This window comes from Oryzias latipes, chromosome 5, assembly GCF_002234675.1.
Source record: "Oryzias latipes chromosome 5, ASM223467v1".
Taxonomy (NCBI): domain Eukaryota; kingdom Metazoa; phylum Chordata; class Actinopteri; order Beloniformes; family Adrianichthyidae; genus Oryzias; species Oryzias latipes.
The window spans coordinates 30294209-30307907 of NC_019863.2; the positions used below are offsets into that span (position 1 = coordinate 30294209).

General features: G+C 44.6%; 1 protein-coding gene across 4 annotated transcripts in view; it reads left to right on the forward strand.

Annotated features, from left to right (window-relative positions):
- Window positions 1-3098: 3098 nt before the first annotated feature.
- The window catches only part of LOC101175150 (plexin-A1), a 187179-nt gene continuing 176578 nt past the window's right edge, over window positions 3099-13699 (forward strand). For 2 of the 4 annotated variants that reach the window (XM_011475605.3, XM_011475607.3), the window contains exon 1: window positions 3099-3555. The gene's annotated coding sequence lies outside the window, so the exon portion shown is untranslated. The remainder of the gene's footprint in view (window positions 3556-13699) is intronic. The other 2 variants (XM_011475606.3, XM_004069293.4) reach the window with 1 other exon arrangement.

The window sequence follows — 13699 nt, forward strand, 5'->3', positions numbered from 1 at the left end:
CACTCTCTGCTCTCCTGAGTGCAATTGGTAAGCTGAGCTGCCTGTTTCAATGACTCACTTACAGCAAAAGCTTCTTTGTTGGAGAAACATAATGGAGCAGAAACTGAAACATCTTTTCATCCAACACTTGATGTTTGCTAAATTTTGGGTCATATCCCTATTTTTTTTATAGAACAGCCATATACATAATGTACATTGAGTATGTTCTTCAGATTATTGCAGAATCTTGTCACATGACTTTTAAGTTCAAAGGTTTTTCTGTGCTTCATTTATTCCTAACTAACTAGTAAAATAGCTATTTTCTTTGAAATATTTATTTGTGTAAAGCAAAGTCCTCCTGTCAGGATAAACTGTGAAAATGCTGTTAATTAGCGATATTTACTGTCAGAACCCACGGAGCCAGCAAAGCATTCTGGGTAATGTATTTGTTTATCTCAGCCTGTGGAACTTCACACAGGTCTCCTGTTTGTAAAAAAAACTGGTCCCTGTAGTGGATTTGCTGATGCACTTTCAAAAGGTTTAGTCAAATATTTACCAGTGAAGTTAACTTAACACCTATCCTATTGGGTCTGTTGTAGGCTCATGTAGCTGAAACTATGAGTTATTTAACAATTTTAGAAATAGCTTCACTTACATTTTGTTATTATTAATTGATTCCTTTTGGGGATTATTCTGTTCTGTCGCCGCAAAAACTGAAAATTGTGAAAACTCCAGTCGTATGAACTCATCCTAATAGTTACCATAGTATGTTTTCATTGAGAAAAAAAAAAACTTGTTAAAAAATATCTTTAATGTAACTTTTTTAGTTATTTTAACTAAAAAAAGGACCCCAAAAAAGCCCTGCCATCTCCAAAAACCCTAGCATATTTGTTCAGCAGTATTTCAGATCAAGGTACTTTAAGTCAGTTAAGTAAGATTTTGAGCTTTCACGGTATTTAAGTTAAGTGAATCATTTACATTTAGAACACCTCAACCTACATACTGGTGAAAGTTGGAATTGTGCATTTAGCTCAGAAATGATGCTTACAAGTGCTGTGTATTGGCAAGATTCTGACGATATGCATCGCAATACACGTCACAATACGATGAACATCGTGATACACATGTCACGATGTGGAACGCATCATGATATACATGTCACAATACGATTACATTGTGATACACGTCACGATATGATGTAACCCAAGCCTGTAACAGAACATATTACAATTTTTAAAGACTATGACTTTGAAAAACGTTGAACACTAAAATCCCGTTCACGTGCACGCCTCTGGTATCACGTTGTCATTCTCGGCCATGTTCAGAGGAGTGTCGACTTTGAGCTGTGTGACATCAACTGCCAGACTAACGAGGGAACATCCAGCACGAGATGGTCCTCGTGAGATCTTCTTCTTTTGGTGTAGAGCTGCTGAAAGAGTGAACTAGTGGTCAGGGGTTTGAATGGAACGTAAAAGTGAAGCTCTCAAAAACGATACCAGTATTTCTGATTAAATCATCACAATATTTTACAGAATCCAGTTTTTCCTACACCCCCTGTGCTCTGTTCACACCGCACAGTGCCTCACCTTCACTTTCGACTGTCGGCATCCATCCAGTAAAGCACCCCTTCCTTATAGTCCCACTTTAATTGTCTTTTGATCTCTTTTTAAAGCTTTCCCAGAGGTCTTTTAATTATGATTACGTCGGTTTTAGCCAAATTCCAAAAAGCTGTTGTTTCATAGGACAAAGTGTCAGCAGAGTGGCAGTAGAGCGGATCGGGTCTACAAGCCTGTGTTCAACTCTGACACAAACAAATGACAAACATAACGTCTTGATAACAATGGTTATATATCAAAGAAGAACGAACCATCCAGTCTGTGTAGAAGTGTTTCAGTTCATTTTTAATGTGTTGCTATCTGTAAAGTGTTTTTCAAACACTAAATGTCCATAACAATAAAAAAAAGATCCCGTTATCCTAAAATGTCCTTGAATTTGCTCGGAGGCGATGCTATGATAAAAAGATGGCCTTGTGGGTGCAGCGTGTCTCAGATCTGTCATCAAGATGTCACTCACTTCCTGTCGGCTTCCACTGACTGATGGGGGGGCAGAACGCTACTTATCTGGACTTTCCTTGGCTGTACACTCAACCAGACTGACCTTTGCTTCGAACAGAGCTGCCAGCTCCTGCGGGGGGCTAACCCACGCTGCAGAAACAGAAGGAACAAAACAACAGTAAGGGACAAACGGGCCAGCAGCATTTAATAGACCAGTTTTACATGTGCAGAAAGAATCCATCAAGAGTCCCACCTCCTATCATCCTGCAGTTGTTTTTCCAAATCCAAAAATAGTAAACTTCTTTAGGCTTCAGAGATGTTTGATTCACTGAAGCTGAGTTTTTAGTTTGTTTAATGTCCAAGTTCAAGTTTATAATATTATAAGGCGCCTTAAAATGACCGCAGTCAAACAAGACATTGGACATAAAAAGCAACACCTAAGAGGTTAAAACAATTAAAGATATAAATAAGTATTACATAAACATAAGATAAAAGCAAAACAATAAGAGTGAAACATACAGAGCAGAGTTGGTGCTGTGTCAAAAGCCTGGCTATATGAACTCGTTTTGAGAAGTTTTTTTTTTTAAATGGACAGTGAGGAGGCCTACCTGGGTAACGTTCGTTCCCCAGCTTCCCCAGCCAGATTGAAAATGCTCGTTCCTCTTGGACTTCCAGGAGAAGGTTAGAGTATAAGGAAAGAGAAGCTAATCATGAATAGATTAAAGTCTGAGCTAAAAGCAAAAAAAAAAAATTAAGATAAAAGCTGGATGAAAGATGGATTTCTGTCAGAGGAGGAGTTGATGGACAAGTGTGATAAAAACGTTTTGGCGTTGTAAAATTTTCAAGAGAAAATAGCCTGTTGTTTTAATGTGAGACTAAGCATTAGGAACTTCTATTTTATTGTGACTTTAATAAACCCCCCTGGTGGTCTTAGATTGGGTTTTAACATTGTATGTAAATATTGGATCAAATTTTATTAAATTATTGAAAAACCCTTGTTTTTAGTCTCTGTTTAATTTAACATGTTTTTATTTAAATCTTTAATTCTAGGCTGAAATTGTTCTGACTTTTTTTTCTGACCTTGTTTGCGTTGTTGACTGTGATTCAGCAAATCCTTCAGCTTTATTTACCTCTTTACTTTAGACAATCGATGGGCGCATAGCGTTTATTCATGAAATCAAACAAGTGTTTTCTATCAAATACAGTAAAAGTTATGAAGATGCATCAGTTTAACTCTGGAAAGTGTCACTGCATGAAATATTCATGAAAACCTCCTCAGTCTTTACATCTGATGCTGTGAAGCCCCCTGTGGGTGGGCTGAGGTACTGCACGCCTTCTCCTCCTCCCTCCTCCTATCCCTCCTCCCTCTCGGAGCCGGAGCTGCATTCCTCTCCTCTCCATTCACACGCAGGGAGCCGTCGGAGAGGGAGCACCGCCGCTGCGTGACCAGCGTGGAAATGTTTCCAAGTTTTGGAATTTAAAACCATGGCGGGGATTTGGGTCCCGGGGATCCCGTGAAGACGTAAGTACCGGCAGAAGTCCCGCGCGCGTCCAAGCCGCAGTTTTTCTGGATTTCTTTCTGCTCGTTAGCTCTCTGCTCGGTCGGTGTGTGGCGAGTTTGCTTGAACAGGATTTCTAACCCACGATGCCGCTCCACTATTTTTCTCCTTGAGCCCCATGAGTTCCAGTTGAAGCTCTGCGTGAAAAACGCGTGAAGGAGCACGCGGATCCACTTTTCTTGAGGCGGAGGCGCGCGTCTGTTGCGTGAAACTGCAGATGCGCCGCGATGCTCCATTCCTCCACCAACTTGCTTCATTTGGAGGCTTTTTTGCGCAGCGTGGAATAGCTCCCGGATTCCGCGCGTGTGCGCTCGCTGCAGTGAGTTTAGAGTTTGAGGCTGAACGTTCACGCGTGGAACAGCAGCCGCCCTCCTCATGGACCCCCAAATCTCAGGGATTCAGCTCAGCTGTCGCCTGCGTTTGCGCACCGAGGGCGCAGGAGGAGGCGGTGGGACTTTTCTCTGATTGTTGCTCCGGATTGGAACCAGTTTATTTTTCCCATTAAAAGCACCTGAGGAGGAGGGGGGAGAGGGGGAGGGGGGCAGTTGAGATTTCTCTGGGGGCTTTAGAGACGCAGTGCTTTGCTCCAAAATCGATTCCCCTATTAGCTTTGAAATAATTAGAAATAGTGTTGGAGTGATGTGAAAGGATCGCTAATCTGCTAACGAATGAGAGGCAATTTGTAAGCTTTGTTATTCGACAGCAATTAAATTCCCCCTTTTGAGCGGGGATGGAGCGGGGAGGCGGGCTGCGGGGGGGGGGGGGGGGGGGGGGGGCTTGGTGAGTGCGCGGAGTGCGCACTGGCTGCGCGCGTCGGCGGTGCGCTCTCATCGGATTCTCCTCACTTCTATTTGGCTTTTTAATCAAATCCCGGGTAACCAAATGAGCCCCCACCCACCCTGCGCCCGCGCGCGCTGCGTGAATTCAATTGCAGCCCCCTTTTAAACATGTATTCATTCTATTAAATCAGCAGAGGCGTGGAGAGAAGCTGAAGCAGCTTTTTTTTCTAAATAAAGGAGGAGAGTGGCCAGACTCTGAGGACAGAAGGGTGTGAATGCAGTTTTTAAACCAAGTGGCTGTCCTGCATATGATCACTCACCTGAACGCATCAGTGAAGCAGGAATAAAGAGACCAGATACTGCATCATCACACACACAAACCAAATTTTGCACCAGTTTTTTGCCTGATCTGAACTGAAATGGCAATAATGTGGACAAACCAAACCCAAACTTTGAGGCTGGTTGAATAACCAGAACTGAGGAGATGCTGGTTTTGTTGTTGTTTGTGTGGTTAATACGGTTCCTGTGAAGGAATCCTGCTGCAATTAGCAGACAGTAATAGGACCGTAATGTTATGGTTGCATGTTCAGGCATGTTCTTAACGACTGCTGCCTTCCTGGGCTCACCGTGTGTGGCAACATCAAAATGAAACACTATTCCCAAAACTCAAGGTTTGTGCAGAAAAAAAAATGTCACCTTGTAAGGCACTTTACATAAAAGTTGGCAATCCACCCAGAAAATTACAAGCAATTTGCCTCAATCATCCCTAATTATGATACAGATCTGCTCCACAATGGAGCAGCCATGTCATGAATTTTCAAACTCCACTGTCTGCTGCTCCTGCTGCTCAGAAGTCAGTGATGTCCCAGCTTTGGAATCCGAGCTGACATGTGCACTTTGCAGCCCCGTGGCCCGGCCTTTGTGCTGCTGTCCCCGCGTTGCATTCCTCTGGACCCGTCAGGCGTGTTTCAGGTCTAATTGTATTGCAGTTGGATGACAAAACACAAGAGCTGAGTTGAGGCTGCAGCCAACATGCACATAGCCCTGCAAAATGTGGCCATACATGTTTGTTTTATTTAATAGTTTTTTTTTATTTTAAAGGAGCAAAAAAAATCAAAGGTGTGGATGAAATTTCTGCAAAAATCAACAGCTCTTTCCCTGCTGTGGTGAGGACTTTTAGAGAACTCCTGCAGGCTGTGCTGCTCAGTGATTTATGCTGTCATGCAACAGACCAATGTAACAGTCTTGTTTAGTAGTTGTGCTGCATTTTTTACATTTTAAACCGGTGCAAGAGTCATCTTTAGGCGTTTCTTCCTCTGCAAACTCCCGCTGCCACTCAGCCTTTTCCCTAACGCTCTGATTGTCAAAAGCTCCCGAGTATCTCCGCCTTTTTCTTCCATTTTCCATCTTTCACCCTTTTCCTGCTCCTGAAAGCACCTTTCATGGCTGCCTTGGTGTTCCATTTTCCACACACCTTTAGATTCTTCAGCGTTGATCGTTGCCTTGGCTCATTGCTTCCATCCTGAAAGAGGATCTCCTCCCCCCTTATGTGTTAGAGCCTTCTTGGCTGTAAAGTAATATCTGTTTTCCTATCGCAGCGCGAGGACATGACTTGTTTTTATTACATAGGTTTTCATTTGTGTCAGTCATCCTAAAGAGGTTAGCCGGGATGTTTCCGGCGCTCCGCTAAATGAAGCGCCTATCATCCACTCGTCTTTTCCCAACACCTCGGTCTAGATTCTCTTTATTCTCTCTCCGACGTGAAGCCTCGCCCCGTCCTCTCTGCCTCTCAGTTGTGTGTTTGTGCGATGCCCCGAGGCGAGGAGCCACACAGAGGCAATATTAAAACACATTACAGGGGGAGCAGCAGTGGGGCTCCATCTATAGACCCCTATGCTTCTGCACACATCTCTCATGGTGCGGCTGACGAGCCCTAATATGAAAGGAACCGGGTTGCCAATACCTGACGGGTCTACCTCGACTGACTTCTCAAATTAGAATGACCTCCATTTGGCCCACATAAGAAGCTGGGATGGAGAGTCTGTGGGCGTTGTTGACCCGCAAAGTGGTGGTGCATTACCAGTCATATCAAGAGGTGAATTTGGAGGTGAGCCGGCGGCACAAACCCTCATCAGTTCCAATCAGGGACAAATTTAAAGCCAGCCTGAGCTTTCTGCAAGCGCCATGGTGATTTCATCTGAAGAAGAGGCTGCTCTCGGGGCTGCATGTTTTATTTTTGGCTCTCCTGAAGCTGCTGGAATGTGGAATATACTGCAGATTGGGGAATTTGAAATGAAAGTTGGATGTGTAAAAGTTTGACCCCTTCCTTACTGCACCCCCCACCCCCACTTCAGTTGTCACTAAGCTAATTTGAGCGGAAATGTGGCGCAGCAGAGGCGGCGAGGAAAAGACTTTTTTTTTTTTGGAAGAAGGCAGCTTTAGTTCCTCCGTCTCTGCAGTGCTCATCCAAGTGAACTGCCTGTTATGTATAATTAATTTTCTCCTCTCTCGGTTTATTTTTATCGCCTGCTTTTAACAGTTTCTTCAAAGAAGCCCCCCCTCCTGCTCCTGTTCTCTGAAAGTGACAGCTGCTTGGGTTTGGGAGAGGCTTTTTTTTCAAGCAGGCACTGAAAAGGCCAACCACAAATCCAAATTTAAAGACCCGCTCCCATGCAAAGCGTGGTTGTATCCTAATTGCTTGGTGCACATGTGGTGCATTTACCATTTTGTAGTGCTGTCCAAATCTAGAATTCCAAAATTAAGTGACCTAGAAATTTCCAAGCGTGGCGAATATAGACCACAATGCATAGCGTTGGAGTAATATTTTTTATGTGAACATTTGATTTAAATTCATTTGTTCTATCATCCAGGTTTTCATAATCCGAACAGACTGGACTCATAATAGTCTTGTGTAAAACGTTCAAACTTATAGCTAGGCTTTTGATTTCAGAAAAACAAATACTGGTTGCCAATTTTTTTGCACCGGTAATGTTAGGTTGGGGGTGTGTGGGGCTGAAAGTGTAAACAGAGAGCTCTCAGCAATAGAGAGGAAGGGGGGATAGGGTTGTTGCACGCCAACGATCCCGCCCACAACTCAAAGGTGAATTTCTGATGAACTCCCGCCGCTCTGCAGAAACTATGTCCTAGAAAACGACGCAGATTTTTGGACTTTGGCTAGAAATGGTACAATCAAAATAAAAACCACTGTGAACGCTTTGAAGAATGACCAGAGTGCGAAACATGCCTGATAATTTGTATAGAAACAAATATCTGTGCCTGTTTGAGCTGTTTGGGGTCATTCGTTTTGGTGGGGGGATGAGTCGGGAATCTTGTTGTCGTCTTATTTTCATCCATTTCTTTTTTATTGAGGAAGCGTTAGATTTATTTTTCCCATGAAGTCACGCCGGCAGTTTAATTTGCGGAAGAGCCTGACGTCCAAACCGGTCTGGGCTTGTGGGCAAGCATCATCCCGAAAGCCGCCTGGCTTGAGTTATCGTCACCCCCGAGGTTCGGTCGGAAGACTCGCTTCCTCTCCTGACCCACTGGCCTTTTTTTGGAAATCCCGCCGTCACTGCAGCTTGTGGGCACAACCTCAGCATCAGTGGTTTCCTCCCTGGCATGCTAATGCTCTTGTCAGCATTCTGAGCGTCTCCCGTCAGACTCTCAGACAGGCAGCCTGGGTCCTCTATGTGTGCCGACGTAAAAATGGCCCTCTCTGTCCTCTGCCATCGATCAGGAAGCCACACTTCCTTCCTGTAACACAACACAAGTCCAATGCCTGTCATTTGTATTGTTGTGTAATTTTACTGCTTAGGTGTTCAACCCAGAGGCGTGGACTGCATTTTTGCTCCGTGACTTTCAAAGTCCAGTTTCGGTTTACTCGTGTGTTTGTGAGTTTCCTCCTAGGATCATTCCTTCCTTTCTGGGATCTTCTCTGAAACTCGTACGTCGTTCCGTAGTCATATTAGCCTGGAGCTGTGCGCAGCTGCTTGATGATATCCTGTAGTTACAGATCATTATTTTCTTGTGTAAATTCAAATTTAAAAGCTCGTTTGAGCAAATAATACATAGCGCAGATCCCTTTAAAATGCATTATGGAATAATCTACATGGCTTATGTAAAGCATCATAAAAGCTGCATCTTTTTAATCTGTTTGACACAGAAAAAAACCATAAAGTTAATGACCCCAAAAGAATTACAGCATCAAACGTGTGGTCATTTAAAAAGAAAATAGTGATAGAAGCACATATGTGAACACAGTGAGGACTTTCCTGCAGATTCGGCGTCTGTGTATTTTCCTGTTTTTTGGCATTGACCGATGAGTTTGAGCTCGGCTGGTGAGAATCTGAAGTGACGGTTTCTGGACCCGTCTGTCGGGAACGCTGTCAGAGTCGGCGTGCTACTGCTGCTGCCATGGTCTAAGTTTAGACCGAGGAGCCCACTGGTTGTTTACTGTGCACACTTGAGTCTGTCTGCATCTTCAGGCATGTTTGGCTTGTTAATGAGAAACGCTGTGTGAGAGATGAAGCGGCGTGCTGTGGGCGTGCGCCTGTGCATGCATTTGCATTGAGATAAGCCCTGCATGGTTGATGTGCATTTTTTTCTCTTTCTTTTTTTTTTTGATGTGCAGGATGCAATCCTTCTGGGTCTGAGTGAGGACTTGGCTGTGGTGTGTGAAACAGGAAGGAGTTTACAAAGGCACACAGACTTTTATGGCTGTAATAGACATTTGTAAATATTTGTGTGACCTAAAGTCTCCTGATGTAATGATGTATTCACAGTCATTTTGTCATAACTGTTATGGTTCAGACTATAAAGACATGAAGAAACCAGACAGACGGTCCCACTTTGATCATCGTCTTTACTTACAAAAAAGTTAATCGCCAAACTTGAAGAATCATTTTAGATTTTTCATTAACAGATGATCAAAGGAATTTAAAATTTCAAACAAAAATTGTTTTTCCTGTCTCAGAGCCTTATTACTGCTAAGCCTGAGTCACATGCATCTGTGTGTGTGTGTGTGTGGGGGGGGGGGGGGGGGGGGGGGGGTTGCTCTGGTGGTTTTGGATTGTCTGGGACTGTGGAAGGTCATGCGGAGGAGTGGCTGCATCTTAAGGCGTCTTTCGGTTCCCTTGAGGCTCGTAGGACCACTTTTAACTACATCATGAAGATGGAACGTACCATTGTTTTGCATGGGCTGAAGTATTTGGCTGAAGTATTTGTCAGGATAATGTAAGTTGCATGCACTTATGACATGGACCAGTTCAATATCAGACAATATTTGCATGGACCAGCCTGCATGAGGCTGAAGTGAACTTCAATTTTCCAGTTTTTCTTAACTTTTCAGGGTAATGTTCATCGTCATCCTCTGTAAAGTATTTGCAGCTGCTTTAAACATTTGTCCACTAGATTTCATGTAGGAAACTAAACTCTGATTGTCTAATTTCCTCATTTCTTACAGCCAGACTGCTCGCCAAAAGCCCATAAGGAGTCCGCACTTACTTCATGAAGAACACTAATGGGCTTCATGCTCAGTTGCAGGATTTTTGGGGGTAGAAAAAATGAGAATCCGCCTGCGTCTCACCTGCTTCAGCTTTACTTACCTTTACGTGTTGTTTAAGTGTTCTCTATGACCCGTCGCCTGCAGCATGATCGTAGAAACAAATGTACATGAACATTTTCACTCTACGGGTTCACGTCTATGACCTTGATATTTCCTTTGGGCCACCTGATCATTTTTTGCCCACAGACTGCCCGTGTCCACCCATATCCACCTGAAGCTGGGATTGGTTCTGTATTTTTCCTAGTGAGTCTTGGTACCTGCCGCTTTTCAGTTCCTTCTTTCATTACCACCTCATGTTGCACACTCTCTTGGTTTCCTGTTGTTCTTACCTGGAGCAATGTTAAATAATTCAGTTGGCCCCCCACTCCCTGACCCTGTAAATAAGACTAATAGAAGGCGGGTTTCAGAAGAGAGCCACTTGCCCAGGGAAGGCACGGCTGCAGGCTAGCCTATAAATCAGCTGGCTGCCTGTCTGGCTGCTTTACGGTGTTTGTGTTGTGCGCTACAAAAGAGTCGCCTCTATGTGAGGAGAAACTCGTTTTGGAGAGGGGGTCAGCAGTTGCTGGCATTAGCTCCATGGCAGCCATGGACTGGAGAAAACAGGGCAACACGTGTTTGAGGTTTGTCTTTTGGTACATTTTGGCATCTTGCATGTGATAAACCCCCAGAAAGAGATGCAGAAATACATCGGATATGTGGGTAAAGAATAAAAAAATGCCAGCCGATGTGAGGACCTAAAAGTGCGTAGATCAGAAGACGACAAGTGCTATAGACTTTTGTATCCCACTTATTATGATTGGAATTTTTTTCCTTTTCTGCCATTTTTATTCTTTGGAGGAACAGAACCTGCAGTGGGGCTCTTTAAATCCACTTCAGTCCCTCTTCAGCTACAGAAAGAAGACTAGATCTTTAGTAGCTTTACCCAAGTGTCCTTTTGTAGCTCTGCCCAGATCCTCACATCAGTACGCCCAGCGACAGCATGCAGTTTTCTTTAGGCTATAGCTGGGCCCTGTCAGAGTTTAGTGCGACCTAATAAGTTTTAACGATTTCTGGTAAAAGCTAAATTTCTTTACTGACAACTACTGCCTGGAGGAAAATTCTGTCCAATTAGCTTCTTTGAAGAAAAGCTAAAATTACATGACAGAAGGGCAGCATGAGCTTTGGACGCCTCCTTTCATCCGTCCACGGGTTCTGTGGCGGCTCCCCTTTGATTCCTGCTCTCAATCTATTGAATGATGCCATTATGCAATGGCATTCCGATCACAGACATATATACAAGACATGCAAACGACAGCAACCCAATACTACACTAACCAGCTGCGAAGCAATGCAAATACTTAATGCTGGTATTTTCATTGGGAGCTGCAAAAGGAAACGTGGTAAAAGTATTTTTGGACCACGCATGTCATGGTTTTATGTTTTTCCCACATAAACCGTGGAGTTTCGTAACACTTTGAAACTTGGGTCAGAAGCCTTGTGACGCTCCACACGCTTTGGGTTTTTCTCTCCTCCAGCCTCAGTGGAAACATGTGGCGTCTGACCGTAAAAGCCGACCTCCCCTCAGCCTTCCTGCCTGATGCAGCTTGTTAGGGCAAAGCCCAGTTGTGCAGAACCTCTGCTAATACCTCTAGCAGACCCGGGTCACCTCCATGCAGGAACAGAATAAATCCTGGAGCTGCCTTTAAGTCGCACCTCCCTCCCCTGCCTCCTGCTGAGAAGCAGAGCTGGGTAGGGCGGGCTCCAGTCCAGACAATGGTGGACTCTGGGGGGGAAAAGGGGTGTGGTCTGTTCTGAAGCCAGAAAAGAAGAGGAGGGGGTAAAAAGGATGGGACGTGGGGGGTCAGAGGTTAGACTGATCCCTACTTTGAAGGTGTGGTGGGGTTGTGGAGGTTTTATTGCTTGGGTCTCTTGTTGCTTTTTGCCCAGCCTGGGGTAATCTGCTCCTGCCTGGTGGAGGAGGGGAGGGGGCGTGGGTGTACGTTGCAGGCCGCAGTCCCATGATGGCTGCAGTTGTTTTCAGTGACCTCTGCCCCAACCTCTTCTCTCCCCTGCCAGGAGCTGTCGTGGAGGTCAGCTGCTGGCTCAGGTGAGGAGGAGCAGGGTGGGAGGAGTTTTTTTTATTTTGTTCTCTGGACGTGACGCAATCTGCAAACCCGAAAGAATGTTCCGCGTTCCAGATGAATTGGGGTGTGTTTAACTTGTGTAACTTGTTTTTGCAAAGTGGTGTGAGTGCGGAGGAGCTGCCCCCGCTTTCCTTCTTCGTCTGATTCACCACGATACGTTTCCTTGGTTTCCAGTGGATGTGAAGGAATGCGGCCGTCCTGCTTGATCGGCTCAGAGCTTTATCGTTGGTCTTAAGGTCAACACAGTTCCTGACGCACCCCTCTGCCTGTTCTCTGACACATGTGGCAAAGGAACTTTAACACGAGTGGAGAAAAAGTTTCAAATGTCCCGTTAAAATATGCCAACTTAGACATTTGAGGAGAGGATTTAGTGCTACGGACGGATCTCCCTGATTTGAAACGTTTGATTCCATCCAGATGACAGGAAAATGTGCTGCAAAGTCAGAAGTAGCCCATCTCCCTGTCTGTTTGTAGCTGCCTCGACATAAAAGCTTTGAGTGTTTAGATTTGTGAAAGGGCGGGATGGAAGGAATCGAAACAAAATGCTGCCAGAAACAGCTGAGGGGAGAAAAAAGAGAGACACAGCCAAGAAGCAAAGGAGGGGACTTGGCAGCGTTTTCTTCTGCAGAAAAGAAAAAGCAGCTCACACCTTAGAATAATAGATGATGTTTTAGAGGAAAAACTCTTGGATGCTAGAGCGGGGGGGGGGGGGGGGGGGGGGGACCGGGAGTGTGCAGAAAGAGGAATGACAGAACGGAGGGAGGCTGATCAAAATGTAATTAAAACCCCACTGCAGCTCCGAACAGCTGCTGTGCCACCATGCCACACCAGATTCACTCTTTTCTTCATTTTAAAGCCAAACAGATGTTTTGAGGGGGCGGTGACTTTATTAAAGAAGAGTTTTGCTTTCAGTGTTAGGTGGAACTTTGGTCGCTTCTGCTGGTCAAAGCAGTGCAAGCTGATATCTGCTTTTCCGTTTAACCAACACTTTGGTTCTGTTTGTTGCTGTTGAAGTGCCTTTGAGCTCCGACTTCATGGAAAACACGGCAGTTGTGACCACCTGTTGCATTACTCAGAAGAATTGTAGAAATCTAGCAACTTTATTGTTCTTTTCTCCATGGAACCAGTCAAATGAAACCATAGAGGCAAACTGACTCAAATTGCCATTTTTATCATTTAAATCAGTGGTCCCCCCCCCCCCCCCCATTAACCTGGGGGAGTCGGGGACCACTGATTTAAATGGTAAATGGTAACATAACCTACCCCCCCCCCCCCCCCCCCACACACACACTTTCTTTCACAATCTGATTCTAAAGGAAGTTTTACTTTGAAAAACTCCTGGATTCTCCCCGCCACATCTGCCTCACACTTGACGCCTATCAAGTCGCTCAGTCAAAGATCGATCCGCTACTTTCTTAAAGCAACTGCTCTGAACGTTAAATCAAATCCCCCAATCTAGCAAAGGTAATAAACAACACATGGATTTGGATAGTTTCTTTTGGCAGGAAAAAAGTCAGTAAGGACACAGAGGAAGCGCCTGTGATTTCAAAATAAAAGAAAGCTGCATTTAACAGACAAAAACCAGTAGAGTCTACTCCTTAATGTGGATTTATTGGGACAGTTGTTCCAACAGGCCATAATA